The 21,701-nt window shown below is 34.4% G+C and overlaps 1 protein-coding gene and 1 long non-coding RNA gene across 3 annotated transcripts in view; both read left to right on the top strand.

Annotated features, from left to right (window-relative positions):
- LOC108069000 (beta-1,3-glucosyltransferase) overlaps window positions 1-21,701 on the top strand; it is a 40,078-nt gene that overhangs the window by 16,843 nt on the left and 1,534 nt on the right. The window lies entirely within an intron of this gene.
- Window positions 11,050-12,422, top strand: LOC138914222 (uncharacterized). Of its 2 annotated transcripts, XR_011420087.1 has the most exons (4): window positions 11,050-11,218; window positions 11,289-11,370; window positions 11,683-11,769; window positions 11,830-12,422. It is a non-coding gene; the product is annotated as an uncharacterized lncRNA (long non-coding RNA). The 2 variants fall into 2 exon arrangements; XR_011420092.1 differs by lacking the exons at window positions 11,683-11,769; window positions 11,830-12,422 and adding an exon at window positions 11,587-11,605 and having other exon boundaries at window positions 11,051-11,218.

Raw genomic sequence — 21,701 nt, 5'->3', positions numbered from 1 at the left:
ACGCGGAGGTCCACATTTTTGTAAGTTTATTATTTTTATACCCGTTACTCGTAGAGTAAAAGGGTATATTAGATTCGTGCAAAAGTATGTAACAGGTAGAAGGAAGCGTTTCCGACCCTATAACCTATATATATTCTTGATCAGGATCACCAGCCGAGTCGATCTAGCCATGTCCGTCTCTCCGTCTGTCCGTCTGTGTGTCTGTATGAACGCTGAGATCTCAGAAACTACAAAAGCTAGAAGGTTGAGATTTCCCACACATATTCTTTGGCTTCCTACGCAGCGCATGTTTATTTTAGCCGAGCGCCACGCCCCCTCTAACGCCCACAATCGCCCACTAACGATTTTAAAATGGGTCCTGCGCCCACATCTTTAAAGATTTCCGAAAAGTAAGAATGCACATTTTTCAAATCGGACCATTCATTAAAAAGTTATACGCAATCAAAATTTATATATCTATCTCCCTCGCACTCCCTTTAGCTGAGTTACGATTATTAGTCGGGACACCAACCCGAGTACAGCGTTCGCACTCCCTTTAGCTGAGTGACGGGTATTAGATAGTCGGGACACCAACCCGACTATAGTGTTCTCTCTTGTTCTTCCTTGATTTCTACAATTCCATTATTCCTTAGGGAGGAGTAGGGTCTTGCAAAAAAAACGATTTAAAAATTTTTTAAATACACCACAATTTTTATTAGCCATTGTAGTTTACAAATCCGTAATGATTTTTATTTTTTGATTTTTATAATAAAACTCAAAAAATAACGGTTATTTTTTGATTTTTATGAATAACAGTTATTCCCTTGACATTTTTGAAAAAATGAAATAATTAAAAAAAACATGATACCCGTGCTTTTTATAACTTACTAAAAATTTGTTAAAAAAGGCAACCGCGCATATCTTATACCTATATTTTTTTAAAATTTTGTTTACCCACAAAATCGCCATAAATCAAGTTTGAGTTTTATTTTTGATCACGACGAATAACTGTTATTTGTCAACTTTTATTATAAAACTCAAAAAATAACAGTTATTCTTTGAGTTTTACTTTACAAATCAGAAAAAAACTGTTAAAGTGTGATTTTTAAAATAAAACTTATAACAGTTACGTTTCCTGGTTTTGTTTTATTTTTTAACTTTAAACATTTTATTTTTAACCTGAAAGTCAAATTTTTTAGGTGAAAAACGCATTTTTAACTTTGGACTATCGAAAAGAATCCGTTCATTTTTGGCGGAGATACAGTGAACACCGCAAAACGCCTTTTTTTAATAGTGTTCCAGCAAACGTTTTACCACCGATATATTAGCCGATAGTATCGGCAATAAAAATTATTGAATGTTATTTAAATGACACTTAATAATATACAAAAGGTTTGAATTAAATCTATCCAACCTTTTTTTATAAAAAAAATCGCAAAGTCGATTTTTTGGTGCCAAAAACGCTACCCCCCTTAAAAATTTCGCGATGTCAAATCTTGTTTTGCCGCCCTGAACCGCGACTTGGGCCATTTTCCTCAGTTTGACTGCAATCTGACTCATTAAATACCACGAAGATTAAAGATCAACAAATTACACAGGAACACAAAATTACACTTTGTGAAATTTCCACGAACCATTGCAAGTTTTCCATGATATTTGGGTGCTCCTAAGTAAAAGTCCCATACAAAATTATTTTCCATCACCTACAGGTTCCGCAGTATAGCTAAGAATACAAAAAACCGATGTTTGCCGACATTTTGAATTACGTGGCCTATATAATTGGACTAACCTTTATTATTTTCGGACCTACTCTCAATACATCACGGCACTACTAAAAAATAGTCCCTATTGTGAACCATTGCCCATGTCTTTGGAATTCGACGCCAAAGTTGAAAATCCCAAAATTGTAGAGATTTTTCTTTTTCTTCGTTGGAATAGTTGGTAAAACAAAGGAGAGCAGAACATCAACTGAATTGTTGATATCTATGCCACCTTGATCAGAAAAACTTTTTGATCGAAGGCAACAGTGCGTATGGGTGATAAACTTTGAAAACAATTCGCAGACCCTAAATTTTTTTGAAAATTCTCTTTTGGTATACCTCGAATACCGCAATGCGCACCGTATAAGCGGGTGAGAGTAGGACCTTAAAAATTTCCATATAGACATGTATATGTTTACTCCCATTCTGTAGGATTTCTTGACTTATTTAAAATTTGACAACATTTAGGAGTAGATAACGAAATAAAAGAAACTGTTTTATTAGTATAATAAATCCAATAAAAAATATCCTTATGAAATCGCTTTAAGCCGAAATTAAAGAATACAATAAACAATAGATTCAATGAATATTTAAAATTACTTCCATTCAAGAATTGTTTTTCCATCAGAAAAATCTCTACAATTTTGGGATTTTCAACTTTGGCGTCGAATTCCAAAGACATGGGCAATGGTTCACAATGGGGACTATTTTTTAACAATGCCGTGATGTATTGAGAGTAGGTCCTACCGAAAATAATAAAGGTTAGTCCAATTATATAGGCCACGTAATTCAAAATGTCGGCAAACATCGGTTTTTTGTGTTCTTAGCTATAACGCGGAACCTGTAGGTGATGGTACATAAGTTTGTATGGGACTTTTACTCAGGAGCACCCAATTATCATTGAAAAGTAGAAATGGTTCGTGGAAATTTTTGGCTGTGTATCTGTGTTATTTAGTAAGAGAAACGCGTTGGGCATGAAATTTCCCTTCAGAAAATAAATATTTCAAAAAATCTCGCGAGCGACCAATGTCCAATAAAGTGTCCCGAACAGAATTAGACTATTTTCACAAATTTGACGTTGACGAAAATTGGTTCGTCATTTCATTAACTGAAATTAGCTTTAACTTAAAGCTCAACTTTTTAATGCAGCCTCTGGTGTCCTAAAGAACCTTCAGTAAACGCGGCGCTCAATTTAAACGAGCCCTTTGGCCGCTATTGCCATATACTATTGTGGCCCTTGTACTATTGGAGCCCCCTATCACTAGTGAAAATAATTAATTTAATTTTAATGTATACTGCGAAATTTTTCGCAAGATTAAACTTATATATTATTCGATTCATTAAATTAAAACCACAAATATGCAAAAAAAATAAAATATATGCTCCAAAAAATTAATAAAACAGAATTTATATTTGCACCTAAGTGATAAGTTTGAAGATTCTTTCTTCAGAACAGGAGTTTATGCCAAAAGGTGGACTTTTGCATCACAGTGTTCTGATTAAAATGTTATAAGCAATTAATGTAAGCACCGCTCCTGCTTGCATGTCTCAATTCGGATTGTTAGTCGAGGCATTATAGAATTTTTTCTTGTGTTTCTTGGAACTTCTAGGGTTTTTAAAATTACTAAATTTAACGTCTGCGCTGTGTTTGCTTCTCCACTTTTAGACCTTTCCACACAAACATTTCACTGCGATGTCATTAGCATAGCCGAGGATCAATATCTTACCATCTCGTACAAATCGGCATTCATACAATTTGCATTTGAATTCATTTTGTGACACTTTAAATCATTTTGAAAACCAAAGTACCTCTTTAGTTTAATATTATATTTGCACCTTGCTAGCAGTTTACCCTCATTAAATGTAAATTTTCACAGACTCAGGGAAACGAAAGCGTGAATGCTTTACATTCAGGGGCATCAACAGTTAACGCCTGACTGCATTTTTTGAATGGTTAGCTTAGCCCTTGATTGCAAGCCACTTCGTTCTGCCTTTAAACCAATTCCTGTCGCCCTTCGAGGAGCTTTGATGTAAACAAAGGGTCAGCCTCCCCCGTGTCGACCCTCTTTGATGCCCAAGATGCATTTATTATTAACATACTAATCAATAGTTTTTGCAGGACACCCACATCAGGTGGATGACTTACAGACACCTCCCGGCAGTATCCAGATAGGAGAAAACAATGTGTCAGTCGGTTTGTATGGTCCGTCGACAGCCGTAAATGTCGCAAGTCAGGGGGTGTTGAATAATTTAAAGGCTGAGTAAAAGTTGTAGTCAGTGGTATAGTATATATTGCGTTGGGCATATATACACACAAAAATCTTTGATTGCTAAAATTGACCTATACGGACAATTACGTAACTATAAAAAATAGTTACGTGTATTTTCTTTTTGCTTTGGGTGTGTCTTTGCTAATTGTGTGAATTTGTTTTTGTTTTGTGCAATGCATTCGGATTTAAGCAATTGGAATTCTGTTCTTCTAGTCCAATCAAAAGGAACATCGAGTTTCCCTTCTCCTGGTGCTACAAATTCCAATTGAAAACATATAAAAATGTAGGTTCCTACTCTATGGTTATTTATAAAATTAAATATTCGGAGAGGTTGTATGCAATGCAGCTCCGTTCATTTGTTCTTGTGTCAATGTTATTTGCTCTGTTGGCCTGTACCCAGCATTTCCTGTCCCCGCGAAGTAGCTTATCTAGCCCACTGCAGGAGAAGCAGCCGGGCAAAAGGACCTGTCGCCGTGTCGTCTACGTGCAGGCTCCTCGCCTCACTTCGTCCGTGCGTCCTAATTAGTTGCGGATTTTTCAATGAATACCCCAACACCCAAGCTGAAGTCAGCTGCAGCAGCCGCATGACCATACTGCGACAAGTTAAATTTAAAACAAAATTTAATTTACAGCTTGCAGTTATATAAATGCCGCATGTGAATCGTGCAATTTTCGTCTGAAACTTTCTCGGAAAAACACTCTTGGCTGTGTCCCACAAGGCTCTGAGTCTTTAAACCACGAGTAATTCTTATCCTGATTGCAAACATTTTGGCCGTTTTAGTGCGATTCATAGTATAACTTTAACTGTAACGCCATCTCATAGGCAAGAACCTCGGGCGTGGGACCTACACATCCACTCAGAAATGTAATTATACCCGTTACTCGTAGAGTAATAGAGTATTCGTGCAAAAGTATGTAACAGCTAGAAGGAAGCATATATAAAGAATATATTTTCTTGACCAGGGTCATTAGCCGAGTCGATTTAGTCCGTCTGTCAGTCCGTATGAAAGCTGAGATCTCGGGAACTACAAATGCTAGAAAGCTGGGATTACCCACACATATTCTTTGGCTTCCTACGCAGCGCAAGTTTGTTTCAGCAGAGCGCCCCCTCTAACGCCCACAATCGCCGTAAACGATTTTAAAAGGTGTCTGGCGCCCACACCTTCAACGATTTCGGAAAAGTAAAAATTCAGTTTTATTGTTAAACAGTTATACGCGATCAAAGTTGTATATCTCCATCTCCCTCGCACTCCTTTAAGATGAGTAACGGGTATCTAATAGTCGGGGCACCCGACTCTCAGTAAAAGAGACGTTTCCGACCCTACACATAAAAAAATTTGCTTCGTAAAGGGCATAGGGGAACAAGCCTGGGAAAACTGCCCCAGGTGATATTGCAAAATTTTAAAAAGCAAGATAGTAATTTGAAAGCTTTAATATGCGGAGCATGATAAAAAATTGTTAACAAATTCGCGCAATAACAACGGTGCCGAAAGAATCGCATATTAAGTAATCCTCTTTGGACCGCGATTTCTTTAGAATCACATAATTAAAGTATTTGTTGGTCATCCATGCTCAAGAGATTTCTTATGAAATCTCTGTCCAGGGAGGATATGAAATTCGAAGCTGTGGGGACTAGACTGGGACTGGGTCCCTATTAAATCAATTACAAGCAAATACATGCCAAACATTTTATAATTCGGACCACTTTTCACCCATAATATTAAAAACTTTACTCTTTGATAATAATTCTGGTCTTAGAACTAACTATTTACAAGCCAAATATATTTTATTGACTCTATTCCTACCCTCTCAGAAATAAATTCTTCAGTTTTTTGTTTGTTTAACACTGTTGCACCACTCGAAAAATTATGAATATTTTATATGAAGTAGATGGTTATAGGACACACAAACTGTAAAAAATTGGCGGTGTTGTCAGACTTGGAAAGTCTTGAACCAATTTTTTTAAAATTTGAATCGCGATTTTTGTTAGCTTATAAGAATGGTAAAAATCCAAAGAATGGCTGACATTCTTGAAGGTTAACACAAAAATTATTGGCATCAAAAAAGTTTTCTCAAGAACCACCGAAGGGAAGATACATCAAGTGATATGTTCTTTAGTTGCGGCAGATTACTCGTAAACCAGCGCACAGTGGGGCGAAAAAGCCAAAAGTCTGTCTTAAATCAGCGGAGCCCTATAGCGAATATCTTCTAATGAGGCATTCTTAAAGGCAATTAAATATGTAAAAAATCATCATAAGGTGAATTTTTTTAGTCAAATTTTTTTGTTGTAGAAAATTTTTAAGAAAAAAAAAATTGTTTTTTTAAGAAAAAAAATATAAATAAATTAGTTATAGGGTTCTAAGTTTCCCAACATTTTTTTTATTTTAACTTGATTTTTGAAAAAAAAAATTATTCAAATCGGTCAACTATAACATATAGCTGCCATATAAACGCTTATTACAAAGGGGAATGTCTCGGTTATATTTCAATATTGGTTCATATAAACTGGGATTAAGGCATTATTTATCATTTTAGCTCTATGCTTACCTTTTTTTTTTAATTGGTCAATGATATCTTATAGATGTCATAGAATCAATCAAGGAAATATAGCATATTTTCAAAAAAAAAACTGGTAGAAACCGGTATTCATTTCATATCAGTATTTTTAGTAAAATAACATAATTTAAAATTTTAAACCCAAATTTGTTTATTAATTTATCATTATCTTCATCAATACCTTCACATAAGTAAAATATCTTCATGATGTTAGGGCGCGCGGATAACCAGAGCTGACGATATTTCAAATTAAGAACATTTTTTGCTAACTTAAACTGCGGTTTTCTCAGAAGAGGCACAAAAGGGCAGGCTAATTTTTTCAGAAAATGTAGTTAAATATCTAAACTTTTTTTAAAAAAAAGAATTAAACGGGGATCGAGGGTGTAACACTACTTTACGTCCAAAAATATTCAAAAAATCCCAATTTTTTTGGACCCCTTTTAAAAAAATAAAAAAAATAGTAATTATGTATCTAAAATTTTTATTGTTTTTTTAATATTTTAAGAATTGGTTGCTCTTAAAATTTCAATCGTTACATATACAACTTAGGCCCTTGGGCGCTTTCAGAAAAATTTCAAAGATGTGTAAAAATACCTTTTTTTCTTATTGGCTAAAATTATGTTTCGAAAAATCCACTTTATAAATCTTTTGATTTGTATAGAGAATTCAATTGTTTTTAAAGTTGCATTGCAACATTTTGGAAAATCTTAAAAAAAAAAAAACATTTTGGCAGGCTTTTTGTTCTAGGCGCCTCACAGTGCAGCGGATCAAAATATTTGAGAATTGGAATTCTTATCCATTAGGTTCCTATCTACCAATCCTCATCTAAAATTTTGCAATATCGCCTGGGGCAGTTTTCCCAGGCTTGTTCCCCTATGCCCTTTGACCAACAAAGATAGTTACGTAACTATTAAAATAGTTACGTGTACTTTGTTTTTGCTTTGGGTTTGTGTCTTAGCTAATTGTGTGTATTTTGTTGTTGTGGAATAACTAATTACTTAGTAGAATTGACAATTTTGCTGGTTGGGACCTGTTTGACAATTATTACAGTTGATTTTACCAAGTTTTTTTATTGTGTGTACAAAGTATATATGTTATTGATCAGCATCACTAGACAAGTTGATCTAGCCGTATGTTTGTTTCTACGCAAACTAGTCTCTCAGTTTTAAAATTTAAAGCTATCGGAATGAAACCTTCCCAAAAGACTTTGTGTAGTCTTGCCCCTGTGCAACCCGATAGTGGAAGCCCTTGTGCAGGTCGCCTGTTATGCGAGTGTAATTGAAATAAACTTGCGCTGCGTAGGAAGCCAAAGAATATGTGTGGGAAATCTCAACCTTCTAGCTTTTGTAGTTTCTGAGATCTCAGCGTTCATACGGACGGACAGACAGACGGACGGACGGACAGACGGACATGACTAGATCGACTCGGCTAGTGACCCTGATCAAGAATATATCACTATGGACGGCAGTCCATGTAGTGACGAAGCGCACCAGGAGAGTGTGCGAAGGCGACTACTATTATATAGCCGCAAAATTGAAAATCTGCTGTGATAGTCCGATCGTAATGAGTAATACACCAATCGAAAGGTATTGCAAAAACTTAAAGGATTGCATACCAAGACTTTAAGAAAAACAATTGGCTTGGGAGAGAGAGCGGTGAAAGTGAAAAAGTGAAAATTTCGAAATTTAAAGCTGTTGGGGCCGGTGGGGATAATTGCCCCCTCGCAATGTTTTAGTTGTATTCCTTTTGAAAATACCCGTCGAATGAGGGGTCATTTGTCAAAATCCGACGCTCCGTTCAAAAGTTATAGCCAAAATAAGATTTTCTTCGTCTTCCCAAAATGAAAATTTAATTCTGTTTGTCAGTTTGTCAGTTTGTCAGTTTGTCAGTTTGTCCAAAACATGTTTCTTAAGTTTTGAAAATTTAATATGACGTTCATCCCATCGATATAAAAAACTTTTGTTCTACCACTTTTGGAAAAACTCGCTAGTTTAGCGGGAAAACAGCTATAAATAGCTAAAATTCGGAAAACCGTAACTTCTATACTACTAAAGCTACAGACTTGTGCTGCATCTTGTTTGAAAGGTATTTTTAAATGCTATAATCGCCTTCTATACGCAATTTGTGTAAATGTAATAATTAAAAATATATGAACAAAAGACAATTTTTTAAAACTTTTTTTTTAGCTTTTTTTTATTTTTCTCAAAAACGGCTCTAACGATTTTCTTTAAAACCCTAAACTGTATAGCCCTTGAGATTCCTTAAATTTTGGTATATAACACCATACTGTAAAAAGTCACGTTTAAAAGTTATTTTTATACGAAAATAGCCACTTTTGCAAGCTCGAACTACTAACGCTCCTTGAGTATTGAATTTTGTGTGAGGGTATCCGAACTGTATTTTAGGGTCATGGAATCAGTAAATTTGCACTTAAGAGTTCCATATAGGAATCTTTTGTTCTACGACTTTTGGAAAAAGCCGCTACTTTAGCGGGAAAAAGCTAAAAATAGCTACATTTCGTTAGTTTGTAAGTTCTACACTACTAAAGGTACAGACATGTGCTATACCTCGTTTAAAAGGTATTTTGAAATACTTCAACGCCTTTTTAACTGAATTCGTTAAAATACAATAGTTTAAAAATTATGATTTATGACCAATTTAAATTTAAATGTTTATATTAGCACCTATGAGAGCAAAAGTAAACAAACAAAAACTTCTGATATCAAATAAAAACACCTCTTAACGAGGTAAAAAACTAGTGACGATCGCACCTTCAACATACAAAAGTTCTGATATCAACATTTGTGACGAAAAATTATTACACTCGTCATTAAATAGACTTTCTAATATTTTTTCATTCGGCCCGCCCTAGCAGACTATTAGACTATTAGACTATGGAATAGTCTGCTAGGGCGGGCCGAATGAGAAAATATTAGAAAGTCTATTTAATGACGAGTGTAATAATTTTTCGTCACAAATGTTGATATCAGAACTTTTGTATGTTGAAGGTGCGATCGTCACTAGTTTTTTACCTCGTTAAGAGGTGTTTTTATTTGATATACTTTATGGGGTCGGAAACGCTTCCTTCTAGCTGTTACATACTTTTGCACGAATACAATATACCCTTTTACTCTACGAGTAACGGGTATAAAAATGCAATGAAACAGAATGTTGTTCTGTGTTTACCAAAGATCTGTATTGAACTGATTTCGCTGTTGAGTACAAAGTTTCATATAAGTGACGAGCGTGCAAGCTCGTTTCACTTACGGTAAAGTGGATCTTATTTACATATACAATTCGGGTTATGAACTTAGGATTCTTTAACAATATAAATTAAATGTCGCGCTCCCCCCGTTGGAAGGACTTTTGTTCTTGCAACAGATTGCTTAAATTGGGAGCGGTGCAATTTTGAAATTTTTGAAGAATAACTCTTTTCATCGTCTTTATGTCGACAACTCTTACTTTTCCGTCAGCTCCAGAACAAGTGTTTAAGATTCTACCGAGAGGCCACTGCTGAGGTGGAGTGTTGTCATCATGGATGATCACTAGCTGTCCAGGCGTGATGTTGGCTTGCGGCGTCAACCATTTGCTTCGAAGTTGCAACTTGTGAAGGTAGTCCCGTCGCCAGAGCTCCCAAAACTGCTGCTTGAGGTATGTGACGCGTTGCCAGCGAGTCGGACTGTTAGGATTTCGATCCTCCAGACATGGTTCCGGAAGCGCCTTTAGAGTCGTCTTGAATTAAGGACTGCCTTAACCTCAATGGCAACAGTTTGTAGCTCCTCGTATGTAAGACCAGAATTGCCAATGTTTTTCAACAGCAAATGTTTCATCGATTTCACCGCCGCTTCCCAGTGCGGCGCACGGGGAGGGATGAAATGAAACGAGACGCCTCGCAGTGTAAGAATTGGCCAATCTAGCGGGACTTTTAGCAAAAGTTGAACTATTTTTGAGGTCGATGAGCTTTAAGCAGCAGTTTAAGAAATGTTCAACTACACTCATAGAAATTTTTACCTAAATACTAGAAAAGTCGCCCTAAAACCGAGGTCGCCCTAAAACTACGGAAAATTTTCTTATTATACGGGTGGCTAGCCCTAAATATACGAAAAATCGCCATGGAAAATATTTTTTAGGGTTGGTTTTTTCAAAAAGGCAAATTTGTCCTGTTTTTTAGGGCGAATTTTTATGAGTCGACTCCAAAAGTAATTCCTTCTTTTTAGGGCGAAATCGCCCTAAAACGCAGAACAAAATAGCCAAAAATATGTTCTGAAATTGCCCTAAAAACAAGGAAGAGTCAAACGAAATTCTAAGACGCAATTAATGGATACATATGTAATATGTGTGTATGTGTGTGTGGTTGGCAGGTCAAAACAAGTAAATGTGTGTGTATATTAGGGCGGACCTTTTTCTATGAATTTTTATGCTGAGCGCATTTGACTTTAGAGAAGTCCACCCTTTTTCTTCTTCTTCGCTACTTTTCGTCCGTTGCAGTGCCAAGGGTGGGGGTAGAAAGAGTTGGATTGTCTAGACTTTGTCATAATTTTTCGGGCGCTTGGCAGTGAAAGACGTGTTTGTATGAAACCTTTTGTTTGTGAAAAAGTGAAAAATGTAAACGCTATTAAAGGACTTGGGAGGCGATTCTTTCTCAGTTTTCTGGTGAGTACATACATATATAATTGTGCAATTTGGATATTAATAACTAATTGAATTTACATATCTGTAACAGAGGAAAATGCAGCTGAAACTTAAAAAGATTTGACTGGAAGCAGCGGTCCAGATGTAGAGGTTTGGAAGTGTGGCAGAACAAAGTAAGAATGAAGTGTATATGTAAATAATGCTTAAGGTAAAAAGATGATGCAACAGAATACACACATTTTTTACAGATGTATATATTTGCCAGAAATCTGTATTTATGCACCGGACAAACCGCATTCACAAGTGCATATGCCAAAATAACCCCCAAATTTCTATTGCGTCATTTCGTCAGTAACCGAAATTTGCTTTTGTTGCTTCTTTTTTTCCAGAAGTAGCAGCAAACGCAATCGCAGGCTAAATGAAAATTCTGACTGTTAGTAGTGCATTTTTATATTAATTTCTAACATTTTTTTTTCTTGTTTTAGATTGAGAACGCAAACCACTTTTCGCACTTTTTAAAAGCGAAAGTAAGGGAATAAAACTGCTCAAATCTTTGGAAAGCCACGCTGAAGGTATGTGCTTTTTCTATTTTTCTTTTCTCATTTAATAAATAGACTGTTTTTATTTAATAGAGATACAATCAACTTTAATTTGGCTTGCGATCCATTCAGTGTTGGTGCGACAGCACTGACAAAAAAGGACGGCGGGAGCAAGAACGCGAAGCACACCATTGCGGACCCGCGAAGCCGTTTCTTGGTTTGGAAGGCTACTGTTGGGGAACTGCAAACACATCTAAAGGCATTGACGGAAAATTGCAAATCCGGAGAGCCGAAACTGCAACCATTCAGCTGCAACGTGGGAACAAGCCCTTTTTGACCTTGGTGAATTTCCAGTTTACCTATCAGAGATTTTTTTATAGAATGCGAACCTTATTGAAAAGTATTGATGTGTGCTTCAAAATATTTTTTGTTTTAAACCACCATTTATCCAAAAAATGTTTTATGAAATTCATTTAGAGTCTGATAAGAAAGGTAGAGCTTTATCCGAACTCTTGGAGGATTATAAAACCTTAAAACTGTAACTATTTTAAAGAAACAATCTGTTCATTCCAAAAAAAAATATTATTTCTATTCATTCAATTAGAAGTAAAATTTGATAATCAGTACTTATTGTAATAAACCTTAAAAGACCTAAAATTCCCTCCGGCGGAAGCACACAACCTAAAGACCAAAAAATACATTAAGCCAAAACATTATTTTTAAGATCGATGTAATTCTTTTAGCAATAAGAATAAGTAGAAAAGTATGTAAATGTATATAATTAGAAATTGTGTAAATAACAACAAACAAAAATATAAAAAAAAAACAAAAAAAATATAATGAAATCGTATTTTTATTTATAAAAAAAAACCGGGAAATTTTGGGGAGCACTTTGCTTTTTTTAGGGCAATTCGCCTATAAATCCAGAAAAACGCCCTAAATTTATGAAAATCTGCCTTTAGTTTCAGGATATTTTTTCATATTTCTAGGGCAATTTGCCCTAAAATCCAGAAAAACACCCTAGATTTATGAAAATCTGCCTTTAGTTTAAATGTATTTTTTCCGATTTCCAGGGCAATTCGCCTATAAGTCCAGAAAAAGCGCCCTGGATTTAAAGGAAACTGCCTTTAGTTTAAGGGTCTCATTTCCTATTTTTAGGGCAATTAGCTTTGAAAATAGAAAAATCGCCCTAGATCTACGAAAAATCGCCCTAAATGTGTGACAAATTCACCCGTATTTTTAGGGCAATTTGCCCTAATTTTGTTGCCTAGTCGCCATTGACCCCCGTTTTAGGGCGATTTTCCTTGTTTTTAGGGCGATTTTACCGGAAAATTTCTATGAGTGTATTACAAAAACAGGCACAGAACAAAACAAACAATTTTTTTTTTGAAGATAACGGTTTTTAAAGTTGTACTTTAGAAATGCATGCAAAATTGCACTGGGAAGTGACAAAGTTTAGTCTTATCAATTGCATCGCGTGATCAGTGGGAGCAGCCAAAGGTAATTTTTCTAGAAACTTTAGACAATTTTTATTCCACTTTCAAAAACAAAAACATTTTTTTTTGACAAAAAAATTTTTTTTCATTTTTTGAAAAAAGTGCTAAAAGTAAATGTATTTTTTCATGTTTCTGTTTTTTGGTGTAAAAAAACTTATATAATTCTATCGTATTCTATCCAACCAAAACATACATCCTTCGCATGCATTCATTCTGATTCAGAATCTAAAATAAAATCTTGCCCATATTTTGCCCAAAGACCTTCTATTTAGAAATGAGTGAAATAAGCCGTGCTGCATTTTTCGAGGTTTGGTCGAAAAACATAAAAACCACTCCGCGGACGCTCTTGTAAAGCACGCAGTGATGGTGTTTGGCAATGACATTGATCACTCCAAATTGAAATTGAGTTTAAAAACCGATTTGAGAAATCTAGGAGAGATAAAGCCAGGTTTTTTGCTCATAATGCAAGTGGCCTTCAGGTCACATTAAATGGCGAAGACTGTCGCATTGATGTCATTGCTTCCACCTCAAGTACAAGAGGGAGGTCACAAAAAGACTTTTCTGAGTGTTGTCCTAAAACACAAAAAAAAAAAAATGCCAAGAATTGTTGCCTACGATAGATGAGGATCAATTGCTATCAGCTGCAGAACAGACTTTGCGGGCAGAAGGAAAACGGGATTCAGGTAAATTAATTAATGAATTGCTCCCCCGTCCACGGGGACTATAATTAAAAAAGCTAAATTATCTTCTAATAACACAGCAAAACACCTTTCAGCAGATCAAGCACTTGCCCTTCTGATAGAAAGTAAATTACACTGTGCAGCATTTTTAGTGCTTTTTAAATTTACCTCGATGGATGCTATATTTTTGGATTCGTTACGAATTCCCAAGATAAACTGCGTTTTCAAAAAAGTTCCCCGACGCAAGGATTCTTAGCAAAAGGACCTCAAAGTTCGGAAAATTCAGAAATTGGCCAACTTTCCGGAGCTCTCAGAGGCAAACGGATTCATGGTTTGATTCGATGCTAAAGTTTTTTAAAAGATACCTTCTTTATATTTCAAACCCCATACTTAGAATAATTTTAGGATTTTTTTTAAGGCAGAAATAGATTCCAGAAAACATAGTCAAAAAACTTAAAAACATACAGCTGCGGTCAAAATAGTAGTAGTGTTGCCGCCCTGTGTTTTTAAAAGTTTGTTGTTGTAATTCATCTTCTTCTGGTGATATTGTATTGATTATAATTGTACTATTAGACTAATTGGATAAGAAAAGTGACAACAAAAAACTTTTAAAAACACATGACGGCAACACTACTACTATTTTGACCGCAGCTGTATACTTTTATGTTTTTTGACTATGTTTTTTAAAACTTGTTTCTCCCTTAATAAAAATCCTAAAATTATTCTAAGTATGGGGTTTGAAAGATAAAGAGTGTATCTTTTATAAAACTTTAGCATCTAACCAAACCATGAATCCGTTTGCCTCTGAGAGCTTTGGAAAGTTGGCCAATTTCGGAATTTTTCGAACTTTGAGGTCCTTTTGCTAAGAATCCTTGCGTTGGGGAACTTTTTGGAAAACGCAGTTTAACTTTGGAATTCGTAACAAATCCAAAAATATAGAATCCATCGAGGTAAATTTTTGATGCTGCATAGTGTTATCAATGTACTAGTACAATACCACAAAAATTGTCTGTCCAAAATTATATCCATGTTATGATCTCGTTAAGGAGTCAAAAATGTTATGCTATCCTACTGGTATAAAAGTAAGAGAATCCTATGCTGAAATAAGTTTACAATCCCTTATTGATCATACCGTAAAAGGGTGATAAGTGCTCAAGAAGACATTTTTGAGTCACTGTCTCCACTAGACGATGTACACATAACCTTTAAATTGTTACCATTTAATAAAAAAAATTAAATTAATTATCTTTAATACAAAACCTTATTTGCAGCTGTTTAGCTTATAACTTTGAAGTTACAGCTAAAAACATGAGCATATAACCAAAATTCAACATTGTCAAAAAAAAAAAAAAAAGTGGCCTCCAAAAATTAAAAAAAAAATTTTTTAAGTTGGCGAAAATTATAACAAACAAGAGAGAACGCTATAGTCGGGTTGTTGTCCCGACTATCTAATACCCGTCACTCAGCTAAAGGGAGTGCGAACGCTGTGTCGGGTTGGTGTCCCGACTAATAATCGTAACTCAGCTAAAGGAAGTGCGAGGGAGATAGATATATAATTTTTGATTGCGTATAACTTTTTAATGAATGGTCCGATTTGAAAAATGTCTTCTACATTTCGATAGGTATAAATGGGCGCAGGACCCATTTTAAAATCGTTAGTGGGCGTTAGAGGGGGCGGGGCGCTCGGCTAAAATAAACTTGCGCTGCGTAGGAAGCCAAAGAATATGTGTGGGAAATCTCAACCTTCTAGCTTTTGTAGTTTCTGAGATCTCAGCGTTCATACAGACGGACAGACGGACAGACGGACATGGCTAGATCGACTCGGCTAGTGACCCTGATCAAGAATATATATACTTCATGGGGTCGGAATCGCTTCCTTCTAGCTGTTACATACTTTTGCACGAATCTAGTATACCCTTTTACTCTACGAGTAACGGGTATAAAAATACGAAAATAGTTAAAAGTTTCATTAAATCGGACTACCTTTGAAAATGGAAAAAAATTTCTTGGTACACATTACTCGCTTTCTATATGATGCCTTGACTTTTTTAAGATTTGACAGCATTTAGGAGCAGATATTAAAATCGAAAAAGCGGTTTAATTCATTTAATAAATCCAATAAAATGTCCTTATGAAAACGCTTTAAACCGAAATTTAATTATACAATGAACAATAGATACAAGGAATAGTTAAAATAAGTTCCATTTAAGATTTAATTCTCAGATTTCTTTTTTCATCAGAGAAAACTTGAAAATTTTGGGATTTTCAACTTTGTCGTCGAATACCAAAGAGATGGGCTATGGTTGACAATGAGGACAATTTTTTAGGAATGCCGTGATGTATTGAGTGTAGATTTCAGCGAAATTAATAAAGGTTAGTCCAATTATATAGGCCACATAATTTGAAATGTCTGCAAACATCGGTTTTTTGTATTCTTAGCTATACCGCGGAACCTGTTGGTGATGGGACATAAGTTTGTATATGACTTTTACTCAGGAGCACCCAATTATCATGGAAAATTTGAAATGGTGCGTGTAAATTTTTGGCTGTGTACCTGTGTTATTAGAAAATTTACCTTTGAATATAGAAAACCTTTCTAAACGAAGAAAATTCAAAAAAGAATTTTTCTTGAAATTAGAAAAATGAAAATCTCTTATGTTTTTTCGAAGCGAAAAAATGTTCTACGTATTTAAGGGTATAAAAGCCTTTGAATATATGCAAGAAATTACCCTAGAATATAAGAAAGTAGCCATTGCACTATGGGTAAAAATCCCAATTTTGGTGCATAAACCTATTTATTTTCATAATTTATTTTAATGAATGGACCATTCTAATCGATTCTTGACATCTTCATTTGAAGAAAACCGCCTTCCAAAAATGTTTGGTGGCAAATCTGCAGCTTTGCCACTGCAACAAAGTTGCCTGATAGGAAGACCTAGCAATGTCGGAAAATTGAGAGAAATATTAGCTTACTTTGCTTGTTAATTGTGTGGTGTAAAAGAAGACTTTCATAAATCTTAAAATGGAAATTCCTTGCAAAGGTATTTGTTAATGTAAAATAGCTTAAATGTTTGCTTTTATGTGTCTTGTTGTCCAACTGTGAACTGTCTTATATGTGTATCTTTTTAGATTTGAGCTAGGGATTGTGTTTGTGTTTGTGGAGTATAACTTCTTAATGGCACAGAGTTGCAAAGAAGTAAAAACGAGGAATTAACCACAAAAGTGTCCTTGTTGCCATACAATTAACCATTTTTGCATATTTTTTCTCCTTTTTGGTAAATTTGCGTTTATCTAGCCACATATGAGTTCACCATGTATAGGACTAATTACTTTTGGTTCCCTATGAAGCCACATCATAATTGAAAAATACATTGTTCCTGACTTTTGAACTTTTAATGCTTCCACCTTCTCTTGTGGTTACGTTAGATTACATTTTCAAAAAGGATCATACAGAAGAGACGTGTAACTATTTAATTCCGAAAAGAGTAACAAAATTGGTTGACCACTCTTGAAGATATATCCCAAAGGACGTAGATGACGTAAATGAAGATTTCCTTAAATTAAAGATACCGGAAATACCTGAGCTGATGGAGTATAGGCGTAGTGGCAAATTATGCTTACAAAAGCCGTATTTGGGCATTCTCTTACAGACCAAACAGATTTGGCCAAAAAAAAATTTCAAATTTATGATTTGCCGGAAACTTTTTTTACACGTACTATTCGGAAAATAAGTAAACACGTGTATCAGGATTTGACCGATAAAAAATTATTTTTTTAGTTAGAATTTTTTTAAAAATTGTCAAATTTGAAAAAGTACCCTCTCATGGAAAATCTGTATCTCCGGTTATATGAATCCGATTGACTTCATGTCTTTTGCATTAATTCCTCTAAAACTTCTTCTTTCAAAATATAATTACTAAAAAAAAAAGTTTTTAATTTCTTAAAAATAAAAACAAATTAAGATTTAAAAAAACTTTTTTACCATTGCCCCCACAAAAACAAACATTTTTTTTTATTTTAATTCTTGAGCTATATTGTTAGTTACAATCGGTTTTTGTAAAAAGTTGGAGCCACTTTTAGTTTTTAAAATATCGAATTGGTTTTAACAAGGCCTCGGCTTTTTTCAGTGAAAAAACGTCGCAGCATGTAGGTCTACTCTCTCACTCTTATCGGATCCTTATGGAATTCACATTTTCTCATCGTTTACTAGTCCTTTAACAATTGTTAATGATTAAAAGTTAAGTTTTAAGTCTTTTGACAATTTCTGAATGACAAAAAGTAAAAAGTCATTTTTTAATCTATTAAAAACTTACAATTATTTGTTTAACCGTCCATTTAATAAACAATAATTTTAAAATTTTTTTATTTACTTTTTGTTTGTATTATGTAATTTATTAATCATTTTTAAATACTTTTTTTTAATTTTTTAAAAAAATTTATTAAATTTTATAATTTTTTATTTTTTTTAAATACATTTGAGGCCTTGTTAAAACAAATTCGATATTTTAAAAACTAAAAGTGGCTCCAACTTTTTACAAAAACCGATTGTAACTAACAATATGGAGCAAGTATAAAAATAAAAAAAAAAATTTTTTGTGGGGGCAATGGTTAAAATTTTTTTTTTAAATCTTAATTTGTTTTTATTTTTAAGAAATTAAAAACTTTTTTTTTTAGAAATTTTATTTTGAAAGAAGAGGTTTTAGAGGAATTAATGCAAAAGACATGAAGTCAATCGGATTCATATAACCGGAGATACAGATTTTCAATGAGAGGGTACTTTTTCAAATTTGACGATTTTTGGCAAACTTAAAAAAATTCTAACTAAAAAAATATTTTTTTTTCGGTCAAATCCTGATACACGTGTTTACTTATTTTCCGAATAGTACGTGTAAAAAAAGTTTCAGGCAAATCAAAAATGTGACCCAATAAAAGGTGTTTGGTTTGTAAAAGAACTTCCCATTTATCGAAATAAAATGCCTGTTGGCAAGTGAAATTTTTAACAATTACTTAATAAAAAAAATGTTTAACTACTACTACGGAGAAAAATTCAAAAATTCAAAATTTTGTTTAATTTCAAATAATGCACAAAAAAAATTTCAATATAAAATCTTTTAAACTTGAGTTTTTGCACCAAAAACGGGTTTTTTACCCATAGTGCATTGACTTTCTTCGGCTTTCAAATGTTAGCGACAAGAAAAATGAAGTAGGATTAAGGGCCTACTTGGCCCGAGTACCCGACTTCTCTGATCATCCGAGCGTCAGTTGTGAAAAAAATTCGTAAGTGATGAACGTGATCAAGCGGATAAGTGGTGAAGAATTTTTCCAAATATTCAAAGGTATGTACATTAGGGCGGTCCACATTTGTATGGAAATTTTTAAGGTCCTACCCTCACCCGCCTATACGGTGCGCATTGTGGTATTGAACGTATACCAAAAGAAAATTTTTGAAAAAATCGTGTTTTAGGGTCTGCGAATTGGCTTCAAAGTTTATCACCCATACACACTGTTGCCTTCGATCAAAAAGTTTTTCTAATCAAGGTGGCATAGATTTCAACAATTCAGTTTATGTTTTGCTCTCCCTTTTTTACCAATTATTCCAACGAGAACGATTTTTTTCGACCAAATTCGAACTGTTATACGTGTCGTATGAGCTATTTTTAAGCAAACTTTGAAAACGTTTCGCAAGGTCTAAATCACGAAAAATTTTTTTTTGTTTTTAAATACATTTGTAAGTGAGAATAGAATTTCATTTTTTGGACCGCCCTAATGTACATATATAATTTTTTGTATAGTGCGCGTACAAATTTGTATACCCTTGCAGAGGGTATTATAATTTTGGTCAGAAGTTTGTAACGCAGTGAAGGAGACGTTTCCGACCCCATAAAGTATATATATTCTTGATCAGGATCAATAGGGAAGTCGATATAGCCATGTCCGTCTGTCCGTCTGTATGTCTGTTTCAATACCGTTTGCAAGCTCGGTTTCAAAGCTAGCGCCTTGAAACTTTCACAGTCGTCCTAAAACATGTGTACGCAGATCAGGTTTGAAAGCCGACCCGATCGGACGTCTATATCCTATAGCTCCCATAGGAACAATCGGATATAGCTTTCACAAAATGAAGATATTTCGCTCAGTATACGAGCTATTGACAAGAATCTTTCTAAATCTTATTATTTTACGCATACCTGGATCAGGGTAAAAGCGCGTGCCGATCGGATGTCTATATCTTATAGCTCCCATAGGAACAATAGGGTGAAATCGGTACAAATTTAACGTTTTTCAGGATATTTCGCGCAGAATATAAGCTAATGACATGAAACTTTCCAAATCTTATTATTTTATGCATACCTTCATTAGGGTAGAAGCGCGTGCCGACCGGGCGTCTATATCCTATAGCTCCCATAGGAACAATAGGGTAAAAAATTTTAAAATTTAATTTTTTTCAATTATAAAATATTTTGTTGTTTTTTAATTCATGTTGCTATTCTAGTCAAGTTTTCATTCGTAAAATCTGCAAGGGTATTAAATTTCGGCTTACCGAAGTTAGCTTCCGTCCTTGGAGGTCAACAAATCGTAGGGGGGGAACGTTATCTATAGACAATTCTAAGCAACATTACCAAAGAAACTATGCCTTGGAAACCACAGAAAAATACTGTTTTTTTTTTTTAAATATCTCAGTAGCCTTGACTTTGGAACATTTGTATGGACGGGAAAAACGATATAAATCGTTTGGGCGGAACATATTCAATGGACCATTCTAAGACATATTGTCCAGTATTTGTACCAGTATTTTTCTCTTGCAAATGCGGAAGGTAAAACGTGGTTTATGGCATATAGTTTCTTGGTCAATATGGCTTAGAAATGCCCAGAGATTGTTTTCCGTCCAAACGATTTTTTACTTTTTTCAGGTCCATTCCAGTGCACACTGGGCCAGAAAGTTATTTTTTGATAATAGATAGATAATCCTAACCAAAGTCGGAACATTTTTCGTACTTTTCGGTTTAACCTTTTAAAAAAAAATAACTAGAAGGCGCACTCAATCCATTTTCACTCACGATAAAGTATGAGATAAGATATTTTACAAATATGGTTTTTTAATTTGTTTATTGTTTATTTGACATATTCTGAAGTCATAATAAATGTATGCTACATTTATATTTGCATAGTCCAGATTAAATAGATAGATATAGACTTCAAAAATACCATCGATTATTGAACGTAAAAAATAGATATTAGATGTTAGTCACACTAAAATCAAATTTTTGCGCGCAAAATGTTCACTAAAACATGAAGAAAAAAAGTACGGCATACTTTTGGGCTCTCTTAGCAAAGCTCTACAACAGCGCACTATAGGCTGGATAACCACTTTAGGTGGCCAAAAGTAATTTTTTGAAAGTCCTTAAAATTAGGATCCAATGATGTCATTCTGTTAGGATAACATCAGACTTTAATGTTACATACCAGAAATTTTAACAGAGGCTCGCACTGTTAAGGTACAGGCTGTTAAAACAGCTGTTGGCAGTGACGGGCGCACGTGGATCAAATAATTTAATAAAAACAAGAACTTTTAAATTAATTCAAAGAGCAATTTAGAACGATTATAACAACCGGTGCTTTACGGCATCGAAAGAGAGTGGATTAAACTAATTATTTGTATATTTTAAGTGTTAAAATATAATGCGGTTTCTTTGCAATTGACAATTTATTTATACCCCTTTAACTTTTAACAAATCGAAATAAAAACTCATCTTTAAATAGACAAACAAAGAGAATGTGACCTAGTTTCACC

Source organism: Drosophila takahashii, chromosome 2L, assembly GCF_030179915.1.
Source record: "Drosophila takahashii strain IR98-3 E-12201 chromosome 2L, DtakHiC1v2, whole genome shotgun sequence".
Classification (NCBI taxonomy): domain Eukaryota; kingdom Metazoa; phylum Arthropoda; class Insecta; order Diptera; family Drosophilidae; genus Drosophila; species Drosophila takahashii.
The sequence above is the reverse complement of the archived record's forward strand: the minus strand, read 5'-3'. Positions and strand labels throughout refer to the sequence as shown.